The sequence below is a fragment of the Dermacentor albipictus genome, chromosome 4 (genome assembly GCF_038994185.2).
Source record: "Dermacentor albipictus isolate Rhodes 1998 colony chromosome 4, USDA_Dalb.pri_finalv2, whole genome shotgun sequence".
NCBI lineage: Eukaryota > Metazoa > Arthropoda > Arachnida > Ixodida > Ixodidae > Dermacentor > Dermacentor albipictus.
The window spans coordinates 85,203,208-85,221,222 of record NC_091824.1 but is presented as its reverse complement, the minus strand read 5'-3'; the positions used below and the strand labels follow the sequence as shown (position 1 = coordinate 85,221,222).

The window sequence follows — 18,015 nt, the reverse complement described above, 5'->3', positions numbered from 1 at the left end:
TGCAGGCTTTCTGTTCTCGCTCCCGCTCTCGAACGCACTGAATCGCGTGGGGGCTCTGAAGGTCCTGCTTGCTCCATGTCATTTCAGTGTAAATGACGTGTCATAGCGGTCTAGTTTCAACCAGTACGCTCCTCTCTGATTGGCGAGTGCTCGCCGGCATTCTAAAGCATACACTGGCGCAGCCGGTCGCACCGAGCGAATCATCGCCGCAGCCGCTCCCGTAAACGCCATCAGGGTTTTAACGCGATGCGGCGACAAACGCCTGCACCACCACAACGGTTGCGCGGGCGCTGACGATGTTGAACGCGCGTGTACTTACAATAGTTTGCGCTGTAAAATAATACTGCTGCTCCTGGAAAATACCAACCAATTCTAAACGCAGGGAGGTATCCTGCATGCGAGTGCAAATTTTTAAGCAGGCGTGCCAGACTGTGTGCTGACAACTACAATTATAATACTTAACTGTATGCGCACAGAATCGTTTCAGAGGCTCCACGACGGTACTTGTATGCATGTAGCATTGTATGGCAACCCGATGAACCTGCGACTTTGAAGTGCCTTCAACGTGTTTGTCATGACACACATTCTAGTTTCTCAAGTTCTGATAAGCTCAGTAGTTTACGAACAACTCTCTCGACTCTACACCTAAATAAAGAAAGATCAATTAGCAATATTCTGTAATACTATGCGGCGCTGTCATGGCACCCAGAACTTTGGTATTTCCATGTCGTGTCCTACTCAAAACATATAGTACGCCTACCAAGTTTAATAGTGGCGCACTTGGTAGTCTAGAAAGGCACACTGCTAAATAACCAAACATCTCCAAAGTGCAAATAGAATTTGCGTAATTTGCCCCAGCTTGCTTCAATAATACCTTGAAAGCCGAAGGACCCACTTTTTAGTGGTCGTCTCGCTCCCTGACGCGAGGCAAGCACTTTGGTGCAGACGGATCACATGATTGGGCGGAAGTTATCTGAAATTTCTCCAACTTTCTAGTTCGAACTTATTCCGAATGTATGATGAAAAAAGGGAATTAAGGGGTATTAGGTGACCTTTGAAGCATGAGAGCGTTCACGTAGCAGCGCGAACTCACGCCTTGTTGGAGAGATTAATCTAAATCGCTGTAAAATGTGCACTGTTACGCATGATTATGGCGCGCATAACATGCGTGCTTCGTACTGCCTCAACTTTCGGGCACTGCCACTCAATCCATACCCGAGGCTTTTGCAGGCCCATATTTCTGGATCACATATCTTTTTTTTTCTCGAACGAAGGATTAGCAATAACGTTAGTAAATTTTGAAGTTGAGGGGAAGGGTTGAACTTTTAGAATCGGCAAGCCGTATGTCGCACAGTTCAGTGTGGTTAGCGTGGCCCACTGTCTGAACTGTACGGCGCACAGCTATGCGCAGTTTGCACAGCGTAGTACAAGTCGGCGGAACACATCTCCAAACCAATATCATCGTGCGTTTATTTAGCGCAGTATAGCCGGAGCAGCTGCCACGCCATGACTCAAATCGTCATCCTTGGTGAAACCTATAGCCGCGGATTTTTCGCATAGGGCGTGAAAACACAAGCCGTGCGTTACTTGCAACAAAAAGGTATCGAAGGTTGCGTTTGACAAACTGCGACTCTGAAAACGTTGGGTTGAATAAAAAAGAAAGTCATGCTAAAAGGTATCACCTCGCACTGCGAATGTGGGGCCGCGGTTTAGCGGGACTACTTTAATACGCATGCATTTCAGCGAAGAACACGCGTTACGCAAATATGATGGCGACGTGCCTTTGCGCAGATAGAACGCACATGAATTACTCCGACCGAATTACATTTCGATGTCTTTTCTTTTTTTGGTGGCAACAGTGGCCAGCAGGAAGAATAAAGGCATTTCGAAGTTTCCAGCAGAACTCGCGAATGAATAATGAGTGGTACGCTACCACGCGCTAAGTTAATGCTGGCCACCACAGTTATTCTCGGCGTTGCGGGGTCGCCGCTCCCGTTCACCGTTTTCCAAGCACTGTAGGTCGCTCGGGTTCAGGGATATTGGGCAGCTTTCTGTGCGGATTTACTTTGTGCGATTTACACTTTGCGTTTCCTTTCCCGTGGTCACTGAAATGTTAATCGGCCTCTGTGGAAGGTACTTTTACAAAGCTCTTCAAGCCACGTGACGGAATTCCGGAAAAGGTCTATGCCAAGATAGAGGTTACTAACTAACTAACTAACTAACTAACTAACTAACTAACTAACTAACTAACTAACTAACTAACTAACTAACTAACTAACTAACTAACTAACTAACTAACTAACTAACTAACTAACTAACTAACTAACTAACTAACTAACTAACTAACTAACTAACTAACTAACTAACTAACTAACTAACTAACTAACTAACTAACTAAATACTAACTAACTAACCAATAAATAAATAATTACCTAATTATTTAACTAGATAATTAACTAACTGGCTAACTACCTTTCCTTTTATTTCACGCTATCTGACAGCTGTTTTCATAACTTCACTTCTTTTATTTAAAATAATATTTTCAGAAATATAAAATTACGACTTTTTTTCTATTACTTCGTTCCATTCTTTGTTGTCCTTTTTTAATTATTATTGGCGCTAAATCCTTCGTGGACAAATCGTGCTGTATCTTCTTGGCACAACACTTAGAATCCCACATAACTATGGCTATGAATGTAATCTTCTCTTGAAATACTATTGTGAAGTGCTTACCTGTTGCGCGTTGCTCAAATACGTGACTTAATAAAAGTACTCGTTGCACCGACATTTCTTTCCTTTATAATATAGGTACCGGTAGTCTGTTAGAGTTGCAGAATGGGTGCCAAGAGAACAGAAGCATGGTCTATGTCTGCAGGTAACTTGGCGGTGTAATGAAAGTAAACAAAAAAAAGAACAATTGCAGACATAGCATGGTGTCAGCTGGCGCACGACAGGGGTAATTCGAGATCAATGGGAGATGCCTTTGACCTACAGAGGTTATAAATATTGTGATTATACTGCTGCTGCTGCTGCTGATGATGATGATGATGAGGAGGAGGAGGAGGAGGATGACGTACTTATACATTATATGCCTTCGTTAAGCCCGATGTTCCCGGATGGAGGGGTTCCCGCACTGCGAGTGCGGTTTCCTGCACTCAAGGTTTGCGTCTTCAGAGGGGTTGTTCCTTGCTTATTCATCTCGTGCGCCGAATAACTGCAAGTTTGACAATGTGAGTAGTAACCCCAACCACGAATTGGTGGATGAATTTTTGCGCTTGGGCCGAAGCACGAAGTGACTAACAGCTACTGAGCAGTGCACGGTGGCATTTCAGCAAAGCTAAACGTTGAGCATTGCTGCTATAAATATCCCTACAGTCGTATGACTGATGTCAGAAGGTCATGAGATGGGCTGCATATATTGGAGCTGTTTGTCGCCGTCATTGACGCGTGGGCGCGCAGTCTGCCGTATTGTGTTAGTTTATTCTCCTTCTTTACAAAGCACTACTTCGCCACATGTACGGCGTATGTGTAAGTGAGCCTCCTTTACAGGGCTTTTATGCAACGTTTTGACATTAGTAGAATATATATATATATATATATATATATATATATATATATATATATATATATATATATATATATATATATATATACACACGAACCCTCCATAGGCGGCGTGGTGTTGAACTTGTTATCAAACTATGGCGTCATTCAGAAAAAGAAAAAAGAGCAGAGACAAAAATGGCAGGGCAAGGACAGAAAGACGAAGCGTCGCTCTTGTGATTTGCCTTCCACTCTCGCGCTCGTAATGCCTGGTGCCTTTGACCTTCACATGGCTAAGGCAATGAATACTCATGGGCTAAATTAAGGCCATATTATTATTGCTCGCTGCTTTTCATAATACAAGAAGAATGAAAACGCTATCGGCAATACCAGCCTTCTTTTGAGCCGAGGTACGATTGTTTAATTTCAGCCTAAGATTACGCAAGGCATGAAAGTTTGCATAACTATGAATAAATATAAAGAAAAGGCTCCTTTCTGGAAGAGGATAGAAAAATGAGGCTGTATAAGCACGCGTGTGGCTTGAATGAAAAAGAATTGCATTGTAAGTGTAAGTACTAAAATCAAGTGAGGGGGAAACGAGTCTCTCTAGCGCTACTGAATTTGTTAGTGTCCCTAATCAAAAATGTTGCCCGCTATAGCACGTGAAGGAAGAACTAACTTGTTAACGGTAGGCGTCTCAACGATACCACATTCGCGCTTAAAAGGTCTCGCATATATCCCCTCTCGACTTTCCGGCCGTCCCCGATGTACCTTCTTACCGGCGCCTGCGTGTGGTTTGAAACAAACATTTTTCGTCTAGGAAGCGGGTTTAACACAGGACATAGGCGACAACAAACAGGTGAACAATTTATCATGTAATCCTGGTAATCACAACATTCTCGACTTTGTCTAAGGTATAAAGACATGGAGAGTAATGTTGGCTGTTGGGAGAACGTACTAAGAAACTGTTTCGCCTGTGAGAAGCGCAATCCGGGAGGCGCATAAAACATTTACGCATGCTCTAAGCAAAGCGCTCGCAATGTTGTGCCTGTCCCTTTTCTTATTTAGAGACTACTGCGCCAGCCTCTATAAGACAAACTGTATCCCTGTGAACTCGACGTCCACGTTACTCAGATACTGCTGACCTAAAGTTACCTATGTCGCACGTGGGTGCAGTTAACCGAACGAAAATGCTCATACCACTTCGTGTCATATGTAACACAATGTTCTTTCGCAGTTTCTTTTTCCTGAACGCTTGCTCACCTTACATTGGTGTTACGCGGAAAAGCTGGAATTTATGAGCAAGAAGCTTCATTTGAGAACGGCGCAAAAGAAGCCGAACGGACGAAAGCAGCGGAGACGACGTTTCACGCATGGCTCGTTTTGCATTTTATAGCGCCACTCACAAATATGCATCTTGGCATACGCGGCCATTTCTCTATGTTATCATGTGCACTTTATCACCTTCACGTTGTTAAGCATGCAAAATAAAAAGTACTCGCACTTAAAAAAAACGGCTTTGAGAGAGCAGAGTCTACAGTGGCTACCTAAACGTTTTCCCCCTATACGCATAACTATTAGTACATTTACATGTGCATTTATATATACATATACATATACATATACATATACATATACATATCCGTATACATTTACATACCACTGCTTTCTTTGTCAAGCAGGATTATTTCCAGCTAGAGGGTATAATGGTCTCTACAGTGTCAGCAAAGCGTAATAAGGAGTCAGTTAATTGAAAGACACCATAGACAGTTTTAGCATAGCGTACGTAAAGCCCTTGCGTAGGCTGTGGTACAACAGGTTCAAAGAAGGCATGCGCAGAAGACAGCAGGAACCTATCTATTTATGTACGTCCACCGTCTTTTAATTTACGCCTTGAGGACCTTGCCTTACTTGCGTAGCTTGCATGCCATTCTGGCGACCCCTTGCAAAGCAGCCCGGTTTTGATATGATTTCACCATTGTCAATTGATCTCAGTCGTGACAGTAAAAAATTATTGTTAAAATTGGCTTTGGCATACTTTCATGTTATTTCGAGATTAAAGTGTTAGCAATGTTTTGTCGCTGTTATTGAGACTCGTTGTCCTGTTCTCCCACCACAGGGCCTTACAAATGACTTTAACGTAGCCGAGAAAGTGTTTTATGTCTGTCTACCAGAAAAGTCCAGCGAGTTTAGCGTTGCCTTTGCGTCGGCGATACAAAACGCCATACTAAAGGCATCTCCGGGTACAGGCATGTAGTTTGTTTGGATGTATTTTGCTTACGTTGACGCAGACGCCTGTTACGCTATACTGAAACAAACTATTATTAATATACGTGCTGAACCTGCACTACTCCATGACGCGAGGGTGCCCACAAGGTTTGATTATGACCTACACAGCATCACACACAGCATCACACACGGCATTCGCATTAAGGTAACTGTTCGATGGAAAAAGGTGGATAAAGATGGTGGAGCTAAACAAGGGGAAATGCACGACGTCTTTATTCACATCGTCAGAGAAACTAATCAGTTAAAACAAACTTGCGAACACTGACGGCCTAAACCATCGCACTTTTTTTTCTCAACAGCTTCATTTTATTTTCTTATCATAATAATGCAACGGAAGTTGAACTTACGCATGCGCCGTGTACTCCGGATGTCGCGTGGAAAGCTTCGATGATTTCTCTCTTCGATGAGGCCACCATCTTCGCCGCGTCTATTGAGAAAAAATAAATAAAAAGAAAATCGGTGCATACACGGACTGAGGATAAAAACCACAACTAATAACAAGTTTTGCACATGAACAGTGTTTGTAAAATACAACAAACTCTTTCTACGTGGCAACAAAGATACGCAGGCGTTCGTTCCGATCCTCCTAAATAAAGCACATCGTGTTTTTGAGATTATGTCACACAGGAGAGACACTATGCCTTGAGACGCTTGCTGCCGGTATCTCTGGCACAGGGTGTGAGCGCTGAATCTTTGTACCATAAATAACCATGAATGTTTCCCTGATGACGCAGTGGTTTTCCCTTCGCAGATTTTACTAATGGTTACTTATAGCGAGAAGCAGTGTAGCGTCATTGTGCTGGAAAACATGTAAGACTTGGCGCAACATGACTGCAACACTACTGCAGCATTACATCTCACTCGCTAGATTCACAGAGCCCGGCCACGGAGGCCGCATTTCGATGGGGGCGAAATGCGAAAACACCCGTGTGCTTAGATTTAGGTGCACGTTAAAGAACCCCAGGTGGTCGAAATTTCCGGAGTCCTCCACTACGGCGTGCCTCATAATCATAAAGTGGTTTTGGCACGTAAAACCCCATAATCTAATTTTAATTTAGATTCACAGAGGTAGATTCCTTTGAGACAAACCAAATAACGACAAACGGTACAGAACATCACTGGAAAAGCTCAATGCAGAGTACATTTCCATTGCAGTCACGCTTATTAGCCTTCCACCACTTCGTACTGCGGCATCGCTGGTGGCCGCGTCTGCCCTCCCCACAATGCCAGGGCGTGCCGCACACAAGTTATTCGAGAAAGCCAAGAAAAAAAAGGAAAAGCCTCTTCAGCGATCTTTACTTCATAGCAGAATGCGAACGAAAGCGCCTATACGTTTCATTTGCAGCTCACGGAACAGAGAGGAGAGCGGGGGAGGGGGGGAGTGGGGGTACAGGTTGAGGGTGAATTATCGTCCCACTTATCTCTTAGCTTACTCTTAATTCTCATTCAACTCTGTGTCGTGTTCGTCGTGTCGCACTTCAGATTCGGGAGCAAATCCCCGGGGGGTATATACCTCTGCGAGCGCACCGAACGAGACGAGCCCTCGGAGCGCCTTTCCCGGAGACGCGGAGTAATTGCTGCTTTCATTAGGTCACGCACGAGGCCTGTGAAAGAACGAAGTGAAAGAAAGAAAGAAAGAAAGAAAGAAAGAAAGAAAGAAAGAAAGAAAGAAAGAAAGAAAGAAAGAAAGAAAGAAAGAAGGAAAGAAAGAAAGGCTCGCGCGGCGTGCGGAAAAAGAGAGTGAGGAGGGGTGGATTTTTCTCTCGTCTTTGGCGACACGTTTCAGTCCCATATCTTCAAAGTTCATTTTATTAGGCTCTTATTTTTTGTTTCATTTTCATCTTCTTTTCATATGAAGGCTGAGACGAGACACGAGAAGAAAGGAAAACAGACGGGGCAACCGTGAGGGCCGGAGGAAAGGAAAACAGAGAGACGACGGCCACCGGAAGAATCCGAGGATGTACGCACATCTGACGCGCGGTAGACGCCGCGTATCAAAACATGCCCCTGACCGGTGAAATATAGTCGAGGTGTCGCCGAAGGTAGCGGCCCAAGGAGGCGGAAGGAAGAAAAACACGGGAACGGGGGAGAATTCGTAGGAGGCAGGATTTCTGGCCCAAAGCTGCACGATGCAGTTACCATCGAAGAGTTCGCAAAGCTCGAAACAAGCCTGGAAGAGAAAAAGGAGAAAACGGGGAAAAGAACAATACTAAGAAAATAAATTAAACACAGGAAAGCGGGTGAGAGAACAAACACGACAAACACACAAAGAAAAGAAACAAAAAAAAAAGGCTAGATCGGGAGGGTTGCGACAAAGCTCAGACAAGAGCTGAGGGGCCGGCGAATAAATTGAGGCATCTCCCGTTCCCCTACTCGTCTCAGCAGCGCCTATACCCTCTCTTTCTTGTTCTTTACTTCTTCATTTTTTCTTGCTTTCTCCTTGCCAACTTCCGTCACGCCGTATATATAACAAACGCCAATGTTCCACTGTTCCAGTGTTTTTCTACCTCCTTGCTTTCCTCCTCCCGGAAAGCTTCGCTATTTGCGCCCCCGTATCTCCCCTTGCTTCTTTCTTGTTTTGATTCTTTCTACCCGTCGTACCCTGCACCTTATTTCTTTGTTCTCTTCCCTTTTTTCTTTCCTTTCTGCGAGCAGCCAGCCGGTCTGCAGCACGTTCGACCCAGTGTCCCCGGAGAGCCCTAGAGTAGGCCGCAAACGACTCATCGAGGAAAACCAAAAGGCGAGCGAACGGGGCTGTTGTTTTCCCCACTGAGCGTATAGACACCCTGTATGGGATAGGAGAGGGGCCACCTTGTGAATCTTTTCGTTCTTGCTCTTGCTATCGTTATGAGCTGCGTTCGTATCTTTATTTTACCGCCGGCTGTGACGCTCTGTGTCTGTAATGCCTATCATGCTCTCTCTCTCTCTCTGAACATTTTCTCTTTGCCGCTGCGCTCAGCGTAGGAGACACAGACGCACAATGTCGAATACGAGCGTACCGAGCTGCGAGTTGCTTTCTTTCGCCCCTCCCCTCCCCCCTCTTTATCTCTTTCTTTAAGGCCGTTGGAACCACAGCCGTTTGCATCTCTATATTCCTTGACTTTTACGGCTGCCGCGTTCGGTTTCTCTTGTTTATGGCTGTGAGGCCCCCTCCTCGCTCTCGCTGCCTCCGCATCCTACCCCGCATTATTTTACGCTACCTCACATCGCATCTGTACGCCCGTAGTGGCGAGCTTGTCTATCTGGTCTGATGTTGTCTCTCTGAACACTTGCTGCCACGTCAATCTTTTGCTGTTGTTGTTCTTCCCTCTCTTATAGGGGCTAGCGTGTCGTAATAAATGAAAGACACCTCGCATCCTGCCGAATTCTCAACACATTTCCTCCGTTCCTCTTTGCGCTTCGAGAACAGCGCGGCTGCGTCATCGCGAACAGAAAGAAAATAAACTAACCGAGCAGACGTTTCCAAGCAACGAAGCGAAAGAAAGAAGGGAAGAAACATCGCAGCGAGGGCGGGAAGCCGAGATCGGGATGATGTTGCTTGAAAGGAATCGCCCGCAAAGACGGGTGATGAAAGTACCAGTTGCATTTACAAATGGAGCTTCACGTCGGAAGCACGAATATGTTTATTTGTGTGCGCTTGCGTGTCCCTGGCGTGCGTTTGCACGTGTGTGTACGTGGTGTGATAGCGCGGGAGCGTAAGTGTATGCGTTTGCATGTGTGTGCGTGCGTGCGTGCGTGCATGTGTGCGTGCGCGCGTGCGTGCGTGTGTGCGTGTGTGTGTGCTCGCGTGTGTGTGTGCGCGTGTGTGTGTGTGTGTTTGCATGTGCTTGTGTGCGTCTGTTCCAATTTTTTGCATTAGCGTGCTTTGCGTTATCGTGCGATCGAATGTGCCTGAATATACGTATGTGCCTGAATACGTATGTGCTTGCGTTGTGCTTGCCTGGCGTGTCTTGCGTTAGTTTATGCGTTCGTGTTCAGTACTTTGATTTTTGTGTGGATGTTTAGTGTTTGAGAGCGTGCGGGAGTTTGTAGGCGCGTGCAATTTTTATATCATGTTTGCATTTGTTTACGTGTTCACAAATACATGCGCATATGGTTTTGCCAACACGCGCGTACTGCTGCGGATATGAGAGCCTACGCTGAGTGACAGATCTACCGAATTCCCATGACGCCATTGGTCCGTGAAACAACATAACGGTACTGAAGGTGTCCTTTACGTCACGACGCGGATGCAATCGGACGTGCTTAGCACGTGATCGGCGGTGGGAGAGAAACATTGTTTCACGATGTATCACCAACGGGCAAAACGAGATATGAAATTCAGAACACTCTGGCACCAAAAATTTCGCACTAGAGGAATAGAGTACTTTTCCTATCTACATTCCATTCCATGTTTGTTTCGCAATGTCGGAAACGTGCCACAGAATCAGGCACATGGAGCGCGTGAAAGCGTGCCTCAAGACATTCATTTGCAAAAAGAGAATGTTTATATAATAGCTGCGTCTGTGTAGACGTGAAATGTAATTTCTTTTATTAGATAAAATGTCGGAGACTTGTTCAAAACATCGCAAGAGTTCCTGGTCACCGTGGCGTAAACTTGAGATGGGAATAGATATAAATCGCAATGATGGTAACGAATGGGACTCCAAGATTTAAAGGTACGCTTGAGCTATAAATTACACTGCCACCGCAGTACTCCAGTTTTATTTTCGGACACCCGGTGCCTGAAACATACACTCGAGGGTTTTCGCCTTCCGCGGTCATCGAAACTCGTTCGTATTGAGGAGGTCCTAAAGAATACATCGTAGAAGTTAAGATTACAATATAAACTATTCGCAGTTTGAGTGGGTATTATTGTTGAATGTAATTTGAATTAAAAAGCAAGCCCTTTCCCGCGCAATGTTCCGTTCTTATAAGAAATAACGCAGTATATCGCTTTACATGTAATATTTATTTGTCTTTGTTTGTGTTTGTTTGCGTATGCCAAAATTAATTAAATTATGGTGTTTAGGTGCTAAAACTATGATATGATTATGAGGCTTCCGCGAACTGTGAGAGTCAAGGGGACGCCCTCAGTCCTCGAACCAAACGGGACCTACGGGTCACTGCCAGCAGAGGCAAGCACGTGAAACATCGCCTAGAAGAGAGGGAGCAGCCGCCAATCACCGACGGGACTGAGTAGATACCAAGTGACGTTGGCGTGAGCATAATCCCGCCTGCGATATATCCGCGGCCCGGCAATATATCCTTTGTATTCTCTTCTTTCCTACTTCGTTACCATGGAATAAACAGTGCAAGTTGCGCACTAAAAATCGTCTCGCCCCTACCCGGTCACAATGGTCTCCCGGATGCCTGCGGTCTGCTGACAATGCCACGCTACCCTGGGCCCCAACTGTCTCCCTAAGTGCAAGACAATGTAACAAAATGTTCTCCCTAAACATTTGACGGTGGTTTTGATTGTATTATGCGCGCGGGGTAGCCTTTCTAATCATCATCGAGTGCTTCGATGGTTATCCGACGTTCCCTGCTGAGACACCACCGGAAAACGAGATCCGAGCAGAAAGGTTACACAGTTGCGCCAGTGGAGCAAGGAACGACGTGATCGGATAGAGTGACAAGGCGTCAAAGGGCCGGCACCCTTTGCCTCCTCCCAGGGATCGCACGAAAGAAAGAAAAAAATGAAAGCAAGCAAGCCAATTGACTCGAGAGGTCCCGGGGGTCACGCTGCGTCTCTGGCACGCTCACGGCGTATCGGGTATTGTGCTCACGTATGCCCTATATACACGTGGACCGGCTTTGAGAAGCAAAACACCGCCTTGGCTCTCGGGCGTTTCTTTCTTCTATCGCTATCCTTTGTGTTGTTCTGGCCAACGGTTTCAGTTGCATCTTTGCCGCAAGGACGGAGAGGGAGAGCCGGGCTTTCTCTTGATTTACTCGAGCTCCTCCGTATACACGCGTTCGCTGGCACATCTCCTATGCGAACTGGCTTTCTTTTTTCTTTTCTTCTTCTCTCTTTTTCATCGTTCTTGGACGCTGGCGTAGACATGCAAAGCATCTCCCTCGCGACTTCACGCATACACATTCAAGCAACGGCCACTCCAACAGAGACAGCTACAATATAAACAAATGAGTTGTCGTTAGCCTGAGAATATATAGAACAATAGTATATAAAAAAGGAAGGATGAGCTGGCGCACGGGAGCCAAATGGGCTTCAGAAGATTCTGATGCACTAACACGGGCATGGGAAAGTGTTTCTGCGGTACAGCGAAAAGCCATCGGCTGGTTTCAATGCGGTCAGCCTTCCTGCTCTTCGCAGCTCCGCTCATGCCCGTGTGCGACCGCTAGCTGTCGCAAGGTGCATAAAAGTCGAGAAGAAAGAAATATAAGCGGCGAGAGAAGGTAACAACCACTTTCTTTTTTTCTAAGGTTGCGTCTAGCTGCCTGCTCCTCTTTTTGTTTCCCTTCGGCTGTCCTATACCTCACGTTATCCGTCAGGCCTTCCCCAACTGAATAGTTCACTCGATCGAAGACAAATGCGTTTTCAGAGAGCTCTGGACGTTCCGACCGTAAAGGGAGCGATGAAGGAAAGGTCGCTTCAAACTTTGTAGTGCTAGAAACGTGCGAAAGAGAAATGTGCGCTCGGGGTCGCGGAAAACGAGTCAAATCGAGGCAAACAGGAATTAAACGAAAAGAACGCAACAAATTAAAGGCGCACTTATGCGAAAGTTCGCCCGCTGTAGTCGCGCCAATGGAATCGTCTCCTGGCGCTAAGTGTATAGGACATGCAGCATGAGTCAGATTTCACCGTTACCGAAGTTTCAGGTCAGCTGCGTCTCGGTTGCCGGGCTACTGTACCGAACGGCAGGGACGAGCAACAAGCACTAGTCGCGCGGCTTTGCGGCGGCTGCGAAACTTGTTCTCAATTATTCGTATATTTTCCAGAACATCACTCAGCAACGCGTGCAGCAACGTTTTCCGCGATCACGCCCTCAACAATATCAACTCGACAGCTGCGAATTGGTGTTAACGCTGTCGGGTCGGGCTCTCAGCTCGACTGCTGACTCGATCCACTCGCGTCACATTCACGTTAAGAATGTTCTGTCGCATGCACGGCAGTTACGGAGCGCCTTCGGTGCTATGTCGACTGGTGGCAGTACGCTCGCTGCTTGCTGCAGCAAATGTGCGTTGTAATCATGGCCCAGGTAGGTGCATAGTACGTAGGACTCGCCTTAATCGGTACCGTATTCCAGATGGGGTTTACAGTGCCGTCGTCAGGCAATGTCATGCCCAAAATATCCTTGCCACTGATTCTCCCGATTCTGTTTCAAACCCGTTCTGTTCGCTAAGCCTGCGTCAACTTGCCGTGATCTACACAGGTGCTTCTTCTGTCCCTTCTGCCCCAGGCGCCTTTCCGCGCTTAGTCAAGCTGAACGCATGATTGGTAATGAAGATGTATGAAGTTATATTTCAGCGAGCAAAGAAAGAGTTATTAAATAAAGTACCTAAAGAGTGAGTGGGTGATGCGGTTATCGATGGAGGGAGACAGTATTTCTGCATCGCTTATAAAGTTTTAACCATTACATCCACATCCAAAGGAGGTTTCGGTGCCATGGACGATACCCACTGCTTGTTTTCTTTCTAGCCTCTATAAGAAATTATTATCTATGTTAGCGTCGAAAAAAAAAGAAAACATTAGTACATTTATCACACACAAGCACTGAAATTGCGCAGTTACGACGTAGCAAAATAGAGAGAGAAAGAGAGAGACAGAAAAAAAATTAAAAAGGTTATCGCAGCGGCTTGGGCTCTGCGCTTCGAAGGCCGAAGCTGCCGGATCAAATCCCGTCCGAGAAGGCCGCATTTCGATGGGGACGACATGCAAAAACGCCCGTGTACCGTGCATTGTGTGCATGTTAAACAACCGCAGGTGGTCAAAATAAATACGTGTACCCCACTACGGGGTGCCTCATAATCATACAGTGAGTTTGGCACGTCAAAGCCCCAAAATATTTTATGAGTGGGTTCCTAAATTTTTCAGTTTCAATGTGGCAAGGATGTAATTTTCGACCTGTGAGTGACGGATTATTATTATTATTATTATTATTATTATTATTATTATTATTATTATTATTATTATTATTATTATTATTATTATTATTATTATTATTATTCGTAGTAGTAGTAGTATCACCCCAAACTGGTGCTACGCTATCCTAATCAGAACTTGCACGGCACTTATGTTCAGCGAGTTCCACGCGTTACCTCTACAGCTCGGTGCTCTACAGCGCTACGCACCGCCTTTATTATTCATTCTATTGCGTTTGCTATGCGTGCGTTCCTTGTTTTCGATTTTGGTTGCAAGCCGCTTTTATAACCATACTTCCTAAACACACAAACAAATTGTTTCTTTTTTGTGCGTGTATATTACGGTCAGCTCTCTTAAAGATTATAGTAAAGATTTAGCGTTTTGTGAGAGCAACTGTGTGTGGTGGAGTTCTCTCGGACGTCTATTCCCGTGTCAACAGTGCGTTACCGTTTATACGGACGTGATACACTACCGGCACGGTAATCTGGGTATGTGTTTCTTTACTCATAATCTACCTTATTTACCTCCTTTAAAAAAAAAAAATCACGGCAGGGAAGGAGTTTTGCGAGCACAGCATTCTTTATTAAGTTCAATAACTCATTAATAGGGCTTACTGATGCGTCGATATTCGTTGATGGAGTTTATGTTCAGGCGCAGCGATGGTATTCTTAGCATATGCGGTTACCAAAAACTGACAAGCAAATGCGGTCAAATGCCAACGCCAACGGCACAGAGGCACAGCAAATGCCAACGACACAGAGGAAAAAAAAAGCAGAAAAAAAAGAAAACTACGCGTCGAGGTCACTTCGCGTGCGCTTGCAAACCACGGTGTCCGAAAAAACTTCGCGACCTTCCATTTTTCCGCGGTGCACCGAACCGCAGCCGCGAAGGTGAAGAAAAAAAAAAAAAGAGGTAAAACAGAGTGACCGCTAAATCGCTCGTGGCCGTGTTTGTCAGATATACCGCTGAGCGAAGGGGACATTTCTGCCGACAAGGCGTTATTGAACGGCGACTTCCGGAGCAGCCGCACTGAGATGAGGAGGTCGGCAGGGCCGAGCAGCGGTGAGCCACTACAACAGATATGCCGCACCCGGACGCGTTCCAAAGAGAAAGAAGAAATAAGAGAGAGAGGGAGCGAGCGGGGCGGTGACCAAGGGCAATCGCAGCAGCAGCGGTGCGACCAGCGAGCGGAGGCATCAACAAGCGGCCCAAAACGACCGTCATCACGACAGGCTTGCTTCCGGACAAAGATAATCTCGGCCTAGGGTGCGAAATCAAAACGCCATCAGTCAACGTCACGGGCTTATGATGTCACGACAACCTGTCCCGCCCCGGCCAGTGGCGTGTTCTGGCGACCCCGGCCTTTTGCTTGCGACGTCTTTGCCGGCAGTTGCAGCGCGTCAGCGAGATAGCCAATCCATAGCCGCCTTGGCAAAACAATGGACGCGACACGACCGCGGTGTTAAGAAAGGGAATCCGACGAAGTGCGCAGCGACACTGATCGACGTAAGAGATTGACCGCAGTGTGAGCGCGGGTCAGCTGCTGATCACGTGATCGCGAGCGTGTTTTCGAGCGGCTGTTGCCGCGTTCGTGCGCTCAGGTTTAGGTGCGCGTTAATAACTTCAGGTGGTGGAAATTATTCTGAGGTCTTCGCTATACGGCCACCTTTATAGTTCACGTGTTGCCTTGAAACGTTCAGCACAATCAATCAATCAATCAATCAATCAATCAATCAATCAATCAATCAATCAATCAATCAATCAATCAATCAATCAATCAATCAATCAATCAATCAATCAATCAATCAATCAATCAATCAATCAATCAATCAATCAATCAATTTAACATTTTACTATCGTACGAAAGAGCCACGCGTTCTACTTTATCTCGTCACCGCAAGATGCTAATGTGGCAAACTACTGGTCCAGGTTAATGGTTTTCAATTCGCGCAAAGAGCAACAAAACACATTATTCGAAGAAGGATGGCAACACAAGTGCGTCTGTGCAGTCCTATTTCATGCGTTGGGTGTTGTAACTCATTCCGTAAATTGAAGTCAACATACGAAGTAGCACCCTTCTCATAGGGGGGAGGGGGGAGGTGAACTTGCTGATGAAATTAACTTGTCGAGCTATAACCAGAGATCAATGCGCGTTGACTAGGCAGGAATCCAGAGAATAATGCCCGTTTCAGAACATACCCGCCCATTGTTGTGGAGAAATGCATTGGCGTTTCATATTACAGTTCCCTACGAGCACTCCTCGTCAACTGCTCCATAAACCTGAATAGAACAGTTTGTCTGTGAGATATATTTGTAGAAAAATAATCGCCTTGAAACAGGTGCCACTCTCACAGTTTCTAATAAGCGCACAGCCTATATCACAAGAAAAAAGAAACAGTAGAGCTAATTAGGCCGTTGTCCACAATGGGTAGCTGGCTCTTAAATTTTTGCATAGAATGTGCCGCCGTTAGATTTAAGGTGAAAAGTTATGACGAAGCTCTAGTGGCTTATTTTTAACAAACGCAGTCTGTAACGACTAATCATCTAAAGCTTTTGAAGAAAGACACAATGACACCATCAAGTCAAGGAACCTGAATAAAAAAGAGAGAGAGAAAAGGATGCATAGAAATGCAGGGAGGTTAACCAGAGGTAGTTCCAGTAGGCTACCCGGCAGGGGGGAAGGGTTAAGGGGGATAAAAAAAAGGAAAGGAAGTGGAAGGGAGAGATAGAGAGAAAGAGAGATGAGCACGAACAAACCGCGTACGCTCTAGAGCGATAGGGGTGGCGTTCTTCGCGAAGTCTATCGTGAAGAGCGGCCTTACTCGCGTTAGTATGGTTCCTGCAACTCTGAATAACAAATTTCTGGTATTCTATGCAGGAAAAGCAATAAGGCACTAAGGCGTGTTCGGGTTAAGTATGACGGAAGTTGTACATGACTCGAGTGCTGATTATTAGCAGTAACAACATGTGTCTCAAAGAAATTGATTGAGAAGTTAGCGAACATTAAATTATTTGACCTCAACTACAGTTACCACACATTCACCGATGTCCCTCACACCAAGTATTCCTTTGACTGAAAAAGAAAATCTATTTTGCATTACCATCAAGAAAATGACTGTTCCTTCTTGAAGGAAGCCATATTTGCCAACTTAATATAAAAGGAATTCATTGGCTGAACTTAAATATCAAAAGTAACATACAGTCTAGTTTCAAGTGGCAAAGTTGACGCAGAAATTATTTTCTTATTTCTGACGCACTAACTCCTCAAGTTGAACACCATGCACGCTTGTACTAAAGATGACGAGCTTGAATTTTGGAGCTTTAATAGTCTTAGCCTCTGGCCAGAATTATGGAACTGCCGTGAGCTATTCCTGGAACCAAGAAGGCGACGCTCAAGAGCTCGCATTGTTTCCCCTTTTCGATAGACTGCATGAGGTGCAAGTTGCTTCATAATGACACCTCCGCAAAATTTGATAATAAGAAAAAATCAAACTTAAGATTTTCAGCTGGCCAAAACTTCCTCCTTCGCGTTTCTAAGCAGGCCTATTACATCGAACAAGCAGGGTACACCCACAGGCGTGTTTCTTTCATAGAGGGGCGAGTGTTGGGGTGGGAGGATGACAATCAATCCAGCAGCAGTAATTAACCGGAGCTACACGGCCTTTGAACCACACTCGGTGCGCAGCCTCTTGACGCGGTTCGCGTCCATAGCGTGCGCGTAGAGAAGAGGGAAAAGGCAGTGTTTCTTGGTGAATTCGCGCCAATTACTGAAACAAGCAGCGCCGACGACAACAGCTCGCCACTCGGCGTGCTTCTCGCGGGCCACCGAAACGCTTCGTATAATAAGGAGGCGAGGGGAGAGAGAGGGTGAGAGCACGCATTGGGTGGTGCGCTTGCGTAGCAAGCTCCTCTGTCTTTGTCACGCAAGGCGCCTCGCTTCGCCTGTGTAGGCGCTAGATCTCAAGCTGGCGCTGCGAGCCAACGAACAAAGGGAAGTGACAAGGGTTGGGGGAGGGGGGGGGGCGACGCAAGCAGGGCAAGCCGCCAGCGGCTGATACAGGCCGGGGGTTCTTAGGCGCCGGATAAAAAGAGAGAGA

The 18,015-nt window shown here is 45.9% G+C and overlaps 1 protein-coding gene across 8 annotated transcripts in view; it reads right to left on the bottom strand.

Moving 5' to 3' along the window:
* Nucleotides 1–18,015, bottom strand: part of GluClalpha (glycine receptor alpha 1) — a 689,081-nt gene that overhangs the window by 147,769 nt on the left and 523,297 nt on the right. For all 8 annotated transcript variants that reach the window (XM_070537219.1, XM_070537220.1, XM_065430835.1 and 5 more), the window contains one exon: nucleotides 6,180–6,259. The gene's annotated coding sequence lies outside the window, so the exon portion shown is untranslated. The remainder of the gene's footprint in view (nucleotides 1–6,179; nucleotides 6,260–18,015) is intronic.